The sequence below is a fragment of the Plecotus auritus genome (assembly GCF_963455305.1).
Source record: "Plecotus auritus genome assembly, chromosome: 9".
In the NCBI taxonomy this organism is placed as follows: domain Eukaryota; kingdom Metazoa; phylum Chordata; class Mammalia; order Chiroptera; family Vespertilionidae; genus Plecotus; species Plecotus auritus.
In genome coordinates this window covers 10,551,216-10,560,978 of record NC_137783.1, presented here as the reverse complement: position 1 = coordinate 10,560,978, position 9,763 = coordinate 10,551,216, and positions in this window count along the sequence as shown.

Sequence of the window (9,763 nt, the reverse complement as noted above, 5' to 3'; positions counted from 1 at the left end):
GATACAGAATGACCATCTAAAGCTAACACGCAAATTAGCCAAGGCGCATGGATTTACTCCTAAAATAAAATAAATCCACAGCAGAACTGGAAACTCAAGCAGAGACTAGGGAAAGATGGCTGATTCTTCTCTGAATAAAACCTGCAAATATGAATGCCATCCCCGACATCCGTGCCAGAATTAGTCCTGAATTTTTGTAAATGATCCAGGCTTGATATCTCTGAGTTTGTACAGCACGTTATGTTTTCCCAGAAGCAGGATGCCAAGCTAATAAGGATAAATGGCAGAAGAGCGAGTTGAACTCTGAGAGAGTGGTGAGGCATGAGATCCCAGTGTTTCTCCGCCCCAGATTACGGTACTGCTAAAAGTCAGTGGCATTCCCTGGCCCACAGCATGCAGACTGCGGGGAACAGGCCTGCACCCTCCACAAGGCGGAGGCGTGCTTCCAGCGTGGACAGAAGGCAGCTTGCCCTGGAAGTTCACCTGCAGCACAGTCTGCTGAGGGATCCCCGACAAAGCCACTTCCCCATTCAAACTGTGCTTCCAGATGTGCCATCTTTCCCTTATACATATGTGTATACTCTTAAGCCACCAGCAAATGAGCTTCCTAATTTTTAAAATATATTATTTTTTTTTTATTGATTTCAGAAAAGAAGGGAGAGGGAGAGAGATAGAAACATCAATAATGAGGAAGAATCATTGATTGGCTGCCTCCTGCACACCCCCACACTGGGGACCAAGCCCGCAACCCAGGCATATGCCCTGACCCGGAATCCAACCCTCACCTTTTGGTTCATAGGTCAATGCTCAACCACTGAGCCATGCCAGCTAGGTCCTAATTTTTTTTGTTTCATGACCTAGTATGCTGGTATCTTTTCTGACATCTGACTGTGCATCGTAGCCCTGCAGCAACTGTTTTCTCTTTCAATATTTGTACACACATATTTCTTTAACGTTGCAGGATGCTTGGAGCTAAGCAACACCCACATTCTTGACTGATGATCCAAGTGCTAAAAAACTGTTAAATTTTATCTTAACAGAGAAAAACAGAGCTCTGAGACCCATGGATTCAAGTAGTGATGCACGAATTTTTGTTGGTATTAAAAGTCATCTGGGACCTTCCTCCTTAAACACAAAAGTGAAAAATCTTACAGATTGCAAAGCCCCAGGCCCTATCCAGGAAGATATTGTTGTAGTTCCAGGAATCTGTCTTTTTTAAACTAGGGCCCTAAGTGATTATGAGAGAGGCTCACAGGTGAAGAGCTGTTTTAGCTATTCTCGACCACTTATTAAGCTATTGTCTCAGAAAAACACCCATGAGGAGTTAAAAAGTCCTGAGTGAAGCAACCACTCTGCGGCAGGAAGTTTCTGGATGCCTCCAGAAGAGATAAAGGCAAACGCTTTGTTTCAAAAAATGACCTCATTCCATCATCTGGTTGCCGTCCCCTCCTCCTCCTCCTCCTGCCTGTTCTCCATTCCTTCCTCCCCTGCCTCTTTCTTTTTTGGTTCCCTCAGGCACTAAATTCTTTTCTCCTCTCTTATCCAACCTCCTTTTCAGAAGCTGTTGCAATGTTGTTAGAGGGCTATTTTTAAGAAGATGGAGTAAGTAACTATCAATTGTTAGCAGCACTTAAAGGTGCAGTTCAGAACTTCAGAAAGGCCAAGAGGCCGCTCTCTCCAGAGTCTTGGCATTGGCTGGGAATAAATCACCTTATTTTTAAGGACTATGGAAGGCGTCCCGTAAAGTGGTGGGGAAATTCGGTAGCACCCCATTACTCAGATCCCACGAGGGAGTATTCCTCCCCCACCCTACTCTACACAGACACCCCCTCTAACATCACCAGGAACCGGCAAACACACAGCAGTCCACAAAGTCACATTGTCCCACCAAATTCAAAGCCAACTGCCCCAATAGAAACCTCCAGGAACTAATGATCAAGCTTAGTCACGAGGGTAACTCGGGTAACTCCCAGCCTAGGAATGGAGCAGAGCTTTTGAAGTAGCAGCAGTTGGGGAATGAAAGGATAGCACAACTAATTTAAGAGGTTGTTAACACAGACAAAGCTATTTACAAGCAAGGTCTTTCATTCTTTTATCGGTGAAGCAAAGCAGCTGCCCTGTTAGTCTTGACACTGTAATCTGACCAGTAAAATGGCAATTGGTTAACAACATCCTTTCACCAAACCAGGAAATGATGAAAAGAAGTCTCCATGGACCCCTTTAGGCATAAACAGAGGGACGTGCTTAGTATCTTTTGAACATTTGGCTGTCGTGATGGGAAGAAAGAAGTTGCAAGCATGGGTGAATGATGAACAGTGGGGTTTGTATCCTGGCAGTTTGTATCCATCTTCCTTGTGGCTGAAGAGCTGTCTTCAGAGAATAATCCAGAAAAAGAAGAGAATGAAACTTTGAAATGTTATTCTTTTTTCAAAAAGCAGAACAGCTTTTCCTCTAGTGCTCCCATTAGGGACCAGACCTCTGTCTTGCCTTGCCCAGTGGGGAATTAATCTTCCATCTGGGAACCTGGCTCTCCTAAGCCTATGGAGGGAATGCTGAGTACAGGGAAGGGGGGAATGGAATGCAAACGTTCTCTCCTTTGAGCAGGAAATGGGCAGGCCTTACTCAGGGTTACTCAACTTCTATACGTTTCACTTCCAATTCTCTTCAAAGCCACCTCAAGCTTTTTGTTCATGCCTCTTGGGATATCAATTTATTCTAAGTGCAGGGGAGGAGCAAATCCTGAAGTGTATTATCAACCAATGGAATCATCAGAGAGGTACCATAGATCTGCCAAAGCCTTCCTAATGTAGGGTCACTAGGCTGACTCTGGGAACCGCAGTTCTGAGCTGTGAGGCATTACTTGGTAACTGATGTAACATATAGGTCCTACCAATTATTTGCATCAACACCTTATCAAAGTGAATCACCTGCGTCTGTGGATTTGTTCTGCTCCTAGGTGATCACTATACCTTGCGAATGCTAAAAAATGAATGGGCTATGCTTGCTCTTATTACTACTGACAGGCTATTCTGATACCATTGTCTCCTGGCCCCATTTTAGCTAGATAATACCACTATAAGGGACTGATTCTCCCATTGTTCTATCTCCAGGATCCCAAATCTATGCTGCTATTTATAGCCAAGAAGATAATAAAGAAACAAAATAAAGTGGCTCAACACATTTTCTCATCTGACATATTTTAATATTATAGAACATAGCCATTGTGATAAGTAGATTGACCCAAACCATCCTGTCCAAGTCTTGCAAAGACATGAAACACTCTGGGGGGAAAAAAAAGCAACTGAGCTACCAGACTCAGAGAATTATACAGGCATGACCTAGAGATTAATCAGCTCTCTCCTTCTAGTGGAGGAAACAGATCTATTTCAGTAATTCAGGGAAGTGAATTAATTTGATCAAGGTCACAAAATTAGTGGCAGAACCAGGCCTAAGTTATAGTCTCTGGAAACCAAGCCAAAAATTTCCATTACTACACATGCTGTATCAGTAATATCTCTTCTCAAAAATTTCTAAATTAATTATAAGATTCTATGATGATGATATCCATGGTCTTTTTACAGAGCTAACCCTTGACTCTTCCGATCATCACAAAATGGTGTTAGTGCTCCAAGTTCACTTGGATAATTTCATCATGTTTAATTGGAGCTGGAAAATACCCCTCTTTCTTTGGTTGGTGGCCATTCCAACCAAAAAGTTTTTCATCATCAAAGAGCCATGCTTGGGAGTGAAGGTGCTTTATCCACTTATGTTCATCTCTAAAAGCTACTCAAGACCTGCCATCCATCACTTAGTCTGCTTCTATCTGGGCTGCTATGGCAGGGACCACCACTCCTCCATGGAATGATGCCATGACGTTATCTCTAGGGGTTTCCAGGTGTGATGTCTAATCTCACCTCATATGCTTCCCCAAAACTATCAGTGTCAGTGGCTGCCTGAGGTTTCACATTCATTCAGACTTACTGAATAGCTTCTAAGGCCCGCATTTGCTATTGAAATCTATAGCACATACATGGTGCCCACTGCCCAGAAGGTGCTCAGTAGAGTGTTTTTTGAACGAATGTTTTGCTGACAAAGCGGGGGGTATACAATGAGAAACATTTTGTTTGAACACAGTACACTCTACCACAAACTATCATGCCCTTAATATTCCTATGCATTTTCCAAATCATTGATTGCTTCCAAGAGATATTATGAAGAGAAAATCATGAAATACAAGATGGGAAAGATAACGGAAAGAGAGATTCCATGTTGTTGAAGTAGACACAAGAAACAGGGCTGGTTGATGATAGAGAAAAAGTAATAAATCTTATGGAGCTGTGATAAAAAGAGAATTGATGGCTTGAGGGAAGAAAGAAGGCGGGGAGCTGTATTCAGAAAATAAGCAAGGCTGAGACTATCCTTAGTCAAGAAAATGTGGAAACATACACAATCCAAATGTCAATCAATCACCAGGAATATGACAGTAGCATAATTTTTAGTTATAAAATCTATTATCCTTTTCTGGATCTGTGTGTGTGTGTGTGTGTGTGTGTGTGTGTGTGCGCGCGCGCACGCATATCTTTATTCTAGGGAAGATGAACAGGACACACAGGAACTGTGGATGTGATCATGAAGTAGGGAAAGCCAAGTATTTGGAAGGCTGTTTTTACAGGAGCCACATTTTGAATCAGCACAAACAAGTCCCTGTCAGCTCACTGGCAGTGCACTGATTTCAAATGTGACCATGTGGAAAAACTTCCCCACTGCCAACTAGTCATTGGAACTTTGATAAGAAGGTGACAATTTAGCAGTGGGTACAAGTTCAGGGATGCATTCAAATTAAAGGGGAGGACTAAGAAGGAGGAAAGGATGGTAACACAATCAGTCTTTAACACAATAAAATGATTCACAATCTCTAATTTCCCTGTGTATTCTAAAACTCCCCAAAAGATTGTCACCAACAATCTCTTTGCTCATAGGCATTTTTTTTTCAGAACTGTTTTTCATGCTCTATTGGCAACATTCCTCTCTGCTGTCTTTTGTGACACCTGCTTTCCCCTTTTCTCTCTGGCTGTTCCTATTGCTAAACTACATGACCTCTGACCTTTAACTTGGGAGATGCTGAGAGGCCTCTGTCCTATCGTCTCCTCTCACCTATGTATATATTCTAATGAAATATTATTCTCCCTCTGACTCAAGGTACCATCTTTATGCTGGTGACACTCAAACCTATTCTAGCCAAGATTTTGCAGCCCGGGAGATCCAACTGTTCACTGACTGACTTCACATGAATGAGTACCACGAATCTACAACCCAACCAGTCCAAGCTACTCATTGGTCTTTCCTCACCCCTATGTTACTGCTCCGACACAGCTCATCATTCCCCAGGTAACCTGGTCAGACCTCCAAGCCACATTCTTGGTTCTTCCCTTGTCTTTAGATCATGAATATTTACTGAATGTCAACATGTACCAGAAACTGTGCTAGGTAGGCCCCCGGATGGCATGGTAAATGAGGTCAAAGTGTTCCTGGCGCTCCTGGAGTTTATGCTCATGGACACGTCCTCACTCTCCCCCATCCTGCCAACACTGTCCTAGCACTGCCCTTCGGAAGCCTCCTTCTCTCTAACCCCGTTGTCACTTTCCTACTTGGGGTACCATCATTTCTTGCCATGATTGCTTCCATTGCTTCTCAACTCCTTTCTCTGATTCTAGGCTTGCCTTTCATACGATTTCCACAGTACAGGGAGAGGAATCTGCCTAAAACGGGGCTTAGCACAACAGCTCTGCTTAACATACTTCAGTGGCTCCTACCCGGGCCCCGACCCATCAGTAGAACCCATGACCCCAATCCCTTCAGCCACCATGATCATGAGTTTTGCCCGGTATAACTCATCCCCTGGAAACCATCGGGAGGCCAGGCCTTTGTGCACTAGCTTACCGGTGACTCTGGGCTTGGTGCCATTTCTCAAGTAATAAACCCTTCCCTTCTCGGCTGCAAATTACTGTTTGCGTTTGATTTAGCTTTGAGGGATGCAGGCCAATGGACCCCTTTAGTTCGATAACACCTGGTCTCTGAAGATTTCCCTAAGGCAGTGGTCGGCAAACCGCGGCTCACGAGCCACATGCGGCTTGCGAGCCGCGGTTTGCCACTCCGTTGACTAATGAGTTTGCCAACCACTGCCCTAAGGAAACCAAACCCCTTCCCCTGCCCAGCACAGCATCTTACACATAATTCCACCCAGTAAATGTTTCCCGAGGGAATAAACTAAGTCACCCAATGAGGAATCAAATAACTTTTTCATATTATGTATTAAAAAAGATTTCAAGCTTCTATCATTAATATATTTTTATTGATTTCAGAGAGGAAGGGAGAGGGAGAGAGAGATCCTAGTAGAAACATCCATCATGAGAGAAAATCATTGATCGGCTGCCTTCTGCAGCCCCCACTGGGGATCGAGCTTGCAACCCAGGCATGTACCCTGACCCGGAATCAAACCGTGACCTCCTGGTTCATAGGTCGACGCTCAACCACTGAACCACGCTGGCCAGGCTCAGGTTTCTGTCATTAAGTGTCAAGCAGCTGAAAAGGCTAGCACGGTTAACATCAAGCACCATTCTAGCCCAGACACAGACACCAGAGCAAAAGGCTATTTAACATTTTCCTCAGCTGTTTATTTGGCAGAGCAAGATAATGTAACCAAATCCATCTGTTTCCTCTAGTCCAGGGATTTCCAATGGTGATAAAAAGAACTTCATGCTGACCTTCTAATGACTCCTGACTTACCTCACCTGTTTGTCAGACATGTGTTTAAAATTTTAATACACATGAATAACTTACTAGGACACAACCCGGAATAAGTATAGAGTTCTTATATTAAAGTTAACAGCTCTGAAACAAAAAGATAAGTTTCTTGGCTGATCATCTATTCTCATGACATGTGAACAGTGAAGCTGTTTAACGCATTGTGTTTTCATTATGTACTTTTAAAAAACTTGATGGGAACCAGGAATTACATAATTACAGGATTTAGGGCTAAACGGGACCCAATAAGTTATTTATTTCATTATCAAGATCTCAAATAGCAAGCTGCCATTTTAAAGTTTAAAAACTGGATAAAGAGTTACATGTATATATTCACATCACCATTGTGGGCCATTTTCATAAATGACATTGCTTTTTCAAGGTCAGCTGGTGTTATCTACCCTGATACTCAAAACCTTCTATCTCATCTTCCTTTCTGACCTATAATTATAAAGATCATTTAGCTTCCTCCTGCAAGCCAAGGCAGTCAAGTCTGTCTTAACTGCACTGCATATAACCACTTCATGATACCTGGTTTGTTGCTATGTATTTCAAATTTACCTTGTTACTAACTCATAATTCTCATTGGACTAAAACTGTAGGCTTGTCATTATTAAACATCACTATTTCTAGCAAATCTAGACCCAAGTCAATAAAACTATTTTGCTTTGGTTTAAATAATACATTTTAGAACAATCATTTAACTGAGTTTTCTATAAAGTGTCCTCTTTCAAGAAGGGTTAATAGCCCTGGCTGATGTGGCTCAGCTGGTCATGATCCCATGCACCAACGGGTTACTAGTTCAATTCCCGGTCAGGGCACATGCCTGGATTGCAACCTTGATCCCTGGTAAGGGGTGTGCAGGAGGCAGCCATCCATGTTTCACTCTCACTTTGCTGTTTCTCCCTCTCCTTTCCTTTCTCTCTCTCTCTCTCTCTCTCTCTCTCTCTCTCTCTCCTCTCTCTCTCAAAAAAGGTAGTAAAAAGATGCTCAACATCATTAGTCTTAGGGGAAATGCAAATAAAAACCACAAAGAGATACCACTTCACACCCACCAAGATGGCTGGAAGGAAAAAGCAGACAATGACAAGTGTTGGTGAGGATGTGGAGAGCTTGGAACCATTACACATTGCAACTGGGAATGAAAAGTGGTCTAGTCATTCGGGAAAACAATTTGGCAGCTCCCCCAAAATTTTAACACAGTTACCATATGACCCAGCCATTCCACTTCTAGGTACATATCCAAGAGAAATAAAATATATGTCCACACAAAAACTTGTACAAAATGTTAAAGCAGCATTATTTATCATAGAAAAAAAATGTAAACACACATATCCACCAACAGATGAATGAATAAAATGTATTTTCAAACAATGGAATATTACTTGGCCATAAAAAGGGCTGAAGTTCTAATACATGCTAAATATGGGTGAACCTTGAAAACACTGTTAAGTCAAAAAAGTCAATAATGAAAGACTGCATTATGTTTCATTTATAAGAAATGTCCAGGATAGGTAGATCTATAGTCAGAAAACGTAGTTGTTGCCTAGGGTAAGTAGGTGGGAAGGAGGAGAGGGGAAGGTCTAGGGAGTAACTGCTAATGGGTGTAAGATTTCTTTTTTGAATGATAAAATTAATCTAAAATTGATTATGGTGATGGTTGCACAACTAGTACATGTGCTAAAAAAACATACGTACTGCACAATTTAAATGGGTGAGTTATATGGTATGCGAATTATCTCAAACTGTTAAAAAAATAAAACAGATTTTGGCACCCTTTCCATGATAAAAGACACACACACACACACACACACACACACAAAACAACACTGGCTGATTTAGCAAAAAACAAGGGTATGTGGCCTTTATTCCCCTTCCAGATACTGTTGCTTTTAGTTCACTTACAATTTTATCTGGTTATCCCATGTGATACACAAGCAGAGCTCAGAGCCACAACAGGAAGTCCAAAAACAGTTCTTTCAAAGAAACTTTAAAAAGCAGCTTAATACCATTACCTAATAGTGTATTAAAGCGCTGCTCTGATACCATTTTATAATCTTAAGCTCTTGCTTTCCATTTTGAAATAACAAAATGGCTTATACAGATAATGTAACTGGACTTTATGGAACATCTTTTTTCCTTGAAAAACAAGTTTATCGTATTTGGAACAAAGCAAATAGTGAGCTTAGATGTTTTTAAATCCCCACACCACCAATAGCTAATCACTAAGTAATGTTGATTGATAGAATGCAATTTCCTGAAGGCAGGATTCAAATGTCCACTGATGGATTTTAGTGACAAACTAACGTGGTAGCTTGACCAAAAAGAGCAGCTTAGTCTCTAAATTGTTCCTACGCTGAAATGGATGTTACATAACAGACATTTTAATGTACCAAAATGATCAACTGAGCAGATTCAATGTATTTTTATTGTCAGTGGTTCTTCTGGAATGAGACTCTTTTCATTTGAAGAAAACATTTAAGAGAATTTAGGAAGTCAATTTTTTAAAAAATATATGTTTATTGATTTCAGAGAGGAAGGTAGGGGGAGAGATAGAAACATCAATGATGAGAGAGAATCATTGACTGCCTCTGGCATGCTCCACACCGGGGATCAAGCCTGCAACCCTGGCATGTGCCCTGACTGGGAATCGAACTGGTGACCTCTTGGTTCCTGGGTTGACACTCAACCACTGAGCCACATTGGCCGGGCTCAAATAACTTCTTTATTGGAAATTTTCTAAGATCAATACCAAATAAATTGAATGAACATAAGTCCACCAGAAAAGTTACAAAAGTTACACTATCAATACTCTTTTAAGACAGAACATTTTGGGGATTAGTACTTGAAGATGATTCTCCTCTTAGTTTCTTAGTCTAGTTATTGATGGTTATTTGGGACCAAATAAGGAAATTCTGAATGTATTTGGTTCACAGGAATATAACTCAATCACTGAATA